Here is an 8,340-nt window from a genome sequence, read left to right on the forward strand (position 1 = left end):
AAAGGCAGATTTCCTCATGACTCTGTCTACAAAGATGAAAGAAGTTCAGAAGACTGCAGGTTTTTCCAATGAAGAATACCAGAGACGTCTCTACTATGCTTTCTCCAAGGGATTGATCGACTCTTTGTTTGCACTAGAGTTGAGGAACAAGTTCGGGATGCCGGGCGACACAAAACCTGCGTTCTCCGACTTGTATCGTTATGTGCGTCAAATTGAGGGACTTGAGGCAGGAAAACAAAAGGCTCAGGTTGGGGCGCACGCAGCGCCATCACCACCTCCTGACTTCACGCAGGAGCGGACGGAGGCTCCACAACAGCAGGGCAGAAGAAAGATTTATTGCTACAAATGTGGTGAAAATGGACATTTCTATCGGGACTGTACTAAGCCCGCTAATGCACGCCTTGTTGTGCAGAAAGAACAAGATAGGCGAAGACAAGAGAACGAGTGGCGGAGAAGAAAGGGACTCCCAGAACTCCCTTTAAACTGAAGGGGACCATCGCAAAGGGGCGAGTGTTGGTCCACAACGATTCTACTGCCTCGATGTCTGACACCAGCTCTCATCAGCGTATACTAACGACAGCGGCAGAGGTGTATGAAAAGAAACTCCTAGAACTTCATCCTGTCAGATTGAACATAAACATGGTCTTGGCGATTCCTCCCATGGAGACTGCAGAGTTGAGCGGAATTCTTCATGACGTGCCAGGTGACCAGATTTCTGTCATTGCTCGCTCTTCAGAGTGGCTACCCCCTGATGTTGAGGTAGTGTCTGCGGAGATTGTGTCGCGATCTGCAGAAGCTGGACTCCGAGTACAAGTGCGTGTCAAGAATTTGTCTGCAACAAGGACTGTGTCGATTTCAAACCATGACGTGCTGGCTGAATTTCAATTGACTGGTGGTACAAAACTAGGCCACACACTTGAGGCCTTGATTGGTCCATGCTGTGAGTCCAGAGTTCGCGTCAACGGTGCGGAGACAACTTGTTTAGTCGATAGTGGGTCACAGGTGACTATCATCTCTGAGTCCTTCTACAGACAGTACCTCAGAGATGTACCTTTGCAGCAGATTGACGCTGTACTAGACATTACAGGAGCAGGTGATCAAAACGTGAGTTACCTTGGAGTCGTTCAGACAACCGTGCAGCTCCACCGAGAGGTGAGCGGGACAGACAAGGAAGTTGAGACTTTAGCCCTTGTTTGTCCAGATACTCGAATCTCTACGAGAGTTCCCGTCATTGTTGGAACTAACACCATGCGTGTACTTCAGAAACATTGTGGACAACAAGCAGGGTGGTCGTGGCTCAAGACTATACCAATTCGGTGTGAAGCAGCGTTTGCATACAAAGAATCAATGACGTCAGCAAATGGGAGACTGTGTCCAGTTCGACTAGTGGGTAGTGATGTAGTTGTACAACCTCATTCGGTCATTGATGTACGAGGTATTGTACGCCACGGTCTTGAACTGAATAGGGACTCTGTGCTCATACAGGAACCAACGATAGAGACGTTACCTGAAGGGTTGCATGTACTGAGTGGTAAGACGGCTGTGAACACTTTACCTAGGTTGAGGGTAACTCTGGTGAATAACACCGATTCACCTATCACGGTGAAAAGAAAGCAGATTATTGCAGATTTGTTTGCTATCCAAGCTGAGTATGCACTGTCTAGTGTGTTGCAAGATTTGAACAGTCAGTGTGAGGTGCAGAATGACACTCAGAGTGGTGAGCGTGTGTGGTGTGATGAAAGTCGTGACTCCTCAGGAATGAAAGCTGACATTTCAGAACTTGTTTCACGATTGCAGTTTGGATGTGATGTTGATCTTGTGTGGAAAGAGAATTTCACAAAACGATTGTTGACCTTTGCAGATGTGTTCAACCAAAAAGATTTTGATCTTGATAAAGCTGAAGTTGAACATGATATCGAACTCATTCCAGGTGCCGTAACTAGACAAAGACCCCGACCCATACCTCCCCAGGACCTGGAAGAAGTTCGGCAGCATATCCAACAGTTGTTAGATGCAAACATCATCAGACCTTCGACGAGCCCTTTCGCTTCACCAATAGTCTTGGTCAGGAAGCGGAACGGTTCGCTACGAATGTGCGTTGATTACCGAAAGGTAAATGCTCGTACCGTCAGAGACAGCTATGCGCTTCCAAAGATTGAGGACTTGTTTCGAACTCTCACGGGAGCAAAGTTCTTCTCAAGTCTGGATCTTTCGAAGGCGTACTACCAAGTACCTCTGACGGAGCGTGCAAAGAAAATATCGGCATTTACCACCCCGTTCGGCTTGTATGAGTTTGAGAGATTACCATTTGGTCTTGTGAATGCTCCAATGACATTTCAGCGCATTATGGATTGTTGTTTCAGCGACATGAACTTGGCGGAACTCATAATTTTTCTGGATGATATTCTGATTCATGCTGCCACTTTGCAGGAGTTGGAAGATCGGACGGTGAAAGTTTTAGAGAGGTTGCGAAAGTTTCGGTTGAAGCTTGATCCAGACAAATGCATTTTTGGGGCTACTGAAGTGAAACATTTAGGCTATGTCATTTCAGAGGGAGTCATACGTCCCGATCCGGACAAAGTTGCAGCTGTCACCTCTTGGCCGAAACCAACAACAGTGAAGGAGGTGAAAAGTTTTCTTGGATTTGTAGGATTTTATCGCCGTTTTATTCCACACTTTTCCAACAAGGCAAAACCATTGAATGATTTGACAGTTGGTTACGTTCCACAGAAAAAGCAGTCAGGGAAGAAGAAATCAGGTACTTTGACCTTGTCGTCTGATATTACTGCATTGTGGGGAAAGAAGCAGGATGAAGCTTTTCAAGTCTTGAAGGACGAGTTGACGAGCGATTTAATGTTGGGTCTAGCAGACAAGACGAGGTCGTTCTCTTTACACTGTGATGCGAGTGGTACTGGATTGGGAGCTGTTCTGTACCAGGAGTTTGACGGTAAACTGAAAGTCATAGCATACGCTAGTAGAGGGTTGAACCGTACCGAGCAGAACTATCCAGCGCATAAAAGAGAATTTCTTGCGTTGAAATGGGCAATGTCAGAGAAGTTTCATGATTACTTGATAGGGTCAAAGGTCACTGTTGTTACAGACAATAATCCTCTTTGTTACGTGTTGGGAAATGCAAAGTTGGATGCTGTTAGTCACCGTTGGTTGGCTTCATTGTCACTCTATGATTTTGACTTGATCTACAAGCAAGGGTCTGCACACACAGATGCTGATGGGTTGTCGCGACGGCCACAAGCACCCCCTGAGGAAGACGATGAGTACAAAGAGACACTTGAGAAGGCAGCATTCTTGCTAGAAAAGGCTAGGAAGTTTGATGGAGTTGTACCACAGGTCGTAACTAGTGAGGCCATTGCAAGTGTCATGTTCGCTAAGGGTGTAGGCGTACAGGCCCACAGTGTCAGAGGAACCGCGCATAATGCTAAGATCTGGAACCCAGAAGGATATGACTCTGATGATTTTGTACCCGCAGTTGAAACCATAACCAAAGACCCCACTGCTATCCCCAGTGATGTCTTAGAACCAGAGATAGAGGGAAATTTTGCTACCTTGACTCTCCAAGATTGGACGAGACTACAGCAACAGGATCGCTGTATAGCCGCTGTTTGTGAAGCATTGAAGAGGAATGCTACACTGGAGATCACGGGACCAGAAACCAAAGTTTATTCCAGAGAAATGAAACACATGGTGATAGAGGAAGGAGTACTGTACCGGCGAATTACGGGAGATGAGTCAACCCGTGATCAGATTGTTATTCCCCGTACATTGCGACAGAAGGCTATGAAGGGTGTTCATGACGATCTCTATCATACACATTTTGATGATGCTATAAAGCACGCCAGAATGCGTTTCTTTTGGCCGTTCATGGCTACCGACTTGCAACGGAGAATCAAAAGGTGTGAACGTTGTACTAGGAGTGGTGTTCAGACTCAGAAGGCACCCATGTCCACTATTATGACAACTTATCCACTGGAACTCTTGTCCATTGACTTCTTGACAATTGAGGTAAAGGGGCAGAAACAGAATATTTTGGTAGTACTAGACCATTTCACCAAGTTTGCGCAAGCAATTTTGACTAAAGATCAGACCGCCAAAACAGTGGCCAAAGCTCTTTGGAATGAAGTTTTCATGACTTATGGTTTTCCCAGTCGCATATTGTCGGATCAGGGGCGTGACTTCGAGTCAAAGTTGATCCAAGAACTATGTTGTTTGGCTGGGATACAGAAGTGTAGGACTACCCCATACCACCCCAGTGGAAATCCTGTCGAAAGGTGGAATCGTACTCTGCTTGGCATGATTCGCAGTTTAGAGCAGGAACAGAAGAGAGACTGGAGGAAGCACCTCAAATCAGTTGTGCATGCGTATAATTCATGTATTCACAGTAGTACGGGATTTTCGCCGTACTATTTGTTCTTTGGTAGGCATCCTAGGCTTCCCATTGACTTGGCTTTTGGCATTGATCTTGGAAAGAGACAAGGAAGGAGTTCTAGACAGTATGTCGAAGGGTTGAAAGACAGTCTTAGGCATGCATACAGGATGGCTTCAGAACAGATGGAGAGATCCGCGCAGAAAAACAAGGTCAGATATGATGCGGGTTCTCATGCCGCAACTTTGGAAGTTGGAGACCGAGTCCTTGTGAGAAAATTGGGACCTCGCATTCGGTCAAAAGTTGATGATCGCTGGGAAGAGGGTGTTTTTGTGGTTCTTGAAAAACTTGAGGGTATTCCAGTTTACGTCGTACAGAGGGACAGTGGATATGGGCCGAGAAGAACACTTCATCGAAACATATTGCTTCCAGTGGGAGCACTCGGTTGGCCTTTACCCTCTGATCAGCACAAAGCGTTGAAGGAGTATCGACAAAGAGGACCTAGAACAGCGGAGAAGAATCTCCAGGAATCTGAAAGCGAAGATGAGGAATCATTGTTTCCAGACTTACAGATCAAGTTAGGTTTGGATGGGAATAGAACATTGAGGCCTGAAGCACCCGAATTCGTTCCTGTTATTCCTCGTACAGAACAGGAAGAAGATGTACTTCTAGAACCAGAGCAAGATGTTTCCCAAAGTGGGAGCCAGGAAGAGGCAGGGGATGTAGAACTGCCCATGGAGGTTACATCAGGTGCCTCTACAGATCGCCCAGAGGACGGTCCGGAGAATTCAGATGATGACAAAGAAGGAGTAAAGGTTCCAGCTGAGGATGGAGCAGTACACACTTCAGCATCCGAGTCTGATGAAGTTGAGCCTCATGAAGGGTCAACAGAAGATGACCTTGAAGTGAGTGGGCAGCAGCGACAGGAGTTGCGTCGTTCTAGTAGGAGGCGTAGGCCTGTGGAGAGGCTGAATCTTATGCACCGGTGTGTGTGCCGGGAGTCAGTTGATCTTGAAAAGTTGGGAGATATTCATCGAAAGATGCAAGGTCTGCTAGATTTTGGTCATGTTATTCCTCCACCCAGTTTGTTGCGCTATGTTGTTTGGGCAATCTCGGAATTGTCAGGCGAGCTGGAAAAGTGTTGGAAAATGAATAGCAAAAGTTCTTGAGACAATAGTTTGTCGGATATGATCGGAAGTAGAATCAGGATATATTGTATACCTGTTTAGTTTTGTGCGTTTTGGTTAAAGCGATGCCAACCTTTAATATAGGTTATTTTATCAGTGGAGAAATTAAGTTGGTGATGAAAAATGTTTTTGCCTTTTTAATTTAATAAATTAAAAGGAAACATTTTTTATTTTTTCCCAGGGTAAGTGTAGTACTGTGTGAAATAGCACTACAGTTGTTGTCTCCCTTCCACTGTTCAGATGTTTTATTCTGTACTTGTTTGAACTAATAGTGTTTTGTGCTACAGTAAATTATTTCCCTTGAACCATGTTTGAATATCAGGTGAGCTCGAGGGGATCCACTTTGAAAAGTTTACTACCTCCTTTTTTGAAGATAAGTACACCAAGCTGTAAATTGATTGCAGAAATCCCATCCTTTTGTATTTGTTAAAAGTTTGCATTAAATTTGATAAGAGTTGATAATTATATTTGAGCTAAAAGGATATTTTGTTCAGTCAAAAATTATTGCAGAAGCACTCAGAATTATTTGGAACTTTGGTGCGGCGTATTGATATGTGAAAATCATCTTGCCGGTACGGTGGCACTACTTTTAACTGGGAAAAGGTGACAGGCAGGGGAAATTTTGGTGTCCCTGAAACATCATTGTTGTATCAATGATTGTGGAGTCCTGCTTGTAGCAGGATTCAGTTCTGGTCAGAGTTGTAGTCAGAGTTGTAGTCAGAGTTTTCTTTTAGAGTTTTTTAGGGTTGGAATATAGAATCAGAGTTTTTGGATTGAAATTAGAGTTCTACTTTATTGTTTACATCGAGAAAATAAAACAAAGAAAAGAAACAACAGACTTGTAGTTTGCCACTTGCGGATGAAAGGCGCACACATGATCCCACCCTTCAATGTAGCAATGAACTCACCCGAGTTGGTTACACACGCAACTGGAAGACTTACTCACTAGTTACTTACTGTTACAGTTTCACTTTCGCCTAGTCTTTGTTGTCAAAAAGTTTTCACGCGCAGAGCCAACAGCATTTCTATGACTTAGCGATTTTGAATGGTCTTCGAGAGATGAATGTTGAAAATTTCGACAACCTCTTGTGTAACCATTTTTTTGACGTGTTTTTTTGCAGTCTTCACAAAACATGAGAAAGTTCTCCCCCTCCCCCTCTGTCCGCAACCACAGAAACTCTTTGCACCATGTTTCCTGACAGTGGAAGATGCCGATGTTGGTTTCTTTGCCGCCGCTTGAGACTCGGGCTCTGCAGATGTACTAGGCCGTGAAGTACTTTCACTTTCAGTTCCTTCATTCAAAGGCCTTTTCTCACCTCTTGGGGGTAGAAAAGACAGTAAAGATCGTTGCTTCTTCATCGCAATCGACTCGCCTCACAATAATCAACTGTATGTAGACAAAGATCTAAGCTGGTGTGAGTACGTGATTTCCCGGTATGATGCTATGTCGGCTATAGTTAGACGCCGTCCCTTATAACATAAACTGAAAGATTTTACGATGGACCGGGAACCGAAAGAAATGGCGCGAAAAGTATGATGTCTGATTTTTGACGTCATGTTTGACACCTTGACATCAAGTGTCATCAATGGAGACATAATCGCAACATTGTAGCGCTGTCACAACAAGCCATCCAAATCTCTCTCTCTCCCTCGTACTGACAAACGATTTTTGTAATAACTACTTTTTTTTTTACCGGTCAAACCAAATAACAATCGGTACGTCTGACCGACATCCACTTTTTTTTCCGGTATTGGCGAATCTTAACCGGTAAAATACCGGAAATTACCGGTAAACGCGATCCCTGGATGACTGAATCTCTTAATAAGTGCAGAGAGCGAGGTTTGTCCCCCTATGTATGTGTGTGTGTGTCTCTGTGAAAAGCATTTCTCAAAAACTACTGAACGAATTTTTATAAAAAATTTGGTACCGACATTTGTGAGAGCATTTGCCTGAAACACTTTTCGCTGATTTTTGATAGGGCTATTTGATGACGTCATATTTGCCCATTTGCAAAAGTTGAGGCGGCACTCTCATGGCTACAGTTTTTGAGTCACTTGAGAAAAAGTGACTCTATGTAATCGGTCAGTGTTAGTCTGTCCGGCCGGCCGTCCGTAGACACCACCTTAACGTTGGACTTTTCTCGGAAACTATCAAAGCGATCGGGCTCATATTTTGTTTAGTCGTGACCTCCAATGACCTCTACACTTTAACGATGGTTTCGTTGACCTTTGACCTTTTTCAAGGTCACAGGTCAGCGTCAAAGGAAAAATTAGACATTTTATATCTTTGACAAAGTTCATCGGATGTGATTGAAACTTTGTAGGATTATTCTTTACATCAAAGTATTTACATCTGTAGCCTTTTACGAACGTTATCAGAAAAACAAGGGAGATAACTAGCCTTTTCTGTTCGGCAACACACAACTTAACGTTGGGCTTTTCTCGGAAACTATAAAAGTGACCGGGCTCAAATTTTATGTGAACGTGACTCATTGTGTTGTGAATAGCAATTTCTTCCTGTCCATCTGATGCCTCATATAATATTCAGAACTGCGAAAGTGACTCGATCGAGCGTTTGCTCTTCTTGTTAATCAATTTGTTTGAAATTTTTGTTAGTCACTATCTTCGACTTTTAGTGCGAACTATGGGATTGCTATTCAGCTTGGTATCCTAACAATTCCTGTATGAAATGTACACTCAAAAGTTTGTCTTAAAACAGGTTTCATGGTACAGTGGAACCCCCCTTCTAAGACCTCCAAAAATCTGAGAAAA

At 44.0% G+C, this 8,340-nt stretch overlaps 1 protein-coding gene across 2 annotated transcripts in view; it reads left to right on the top strand.

Moving 5' to 3' along the window:
• LOC138975366 (inositol polyphosphate 5-phosphatase K-like) overlaps positions 1-8,340 on the top strand; it is a 61,498-nt gene that overhangs the window by 34,590 nt on the left and 18,568 nt on the right. The gene's annotated exons all lie outside the window — the stretch shown is intronic.

Source organism: Littorina saxatilis, linkage group LG9 (assembly GCF_037325665.1).
Source record: "Littorina saxatilis isolate snail1 linkage group LG9, US_GU_Lsax_2.0, whole genome shotgun sequence".
Lineage (NCBI taxonomy): Eukaryota > Metazoa > Mollusca > Gastropoda > Littorinimorpha > Littorinidae > Littorina > Littorina saxatilis.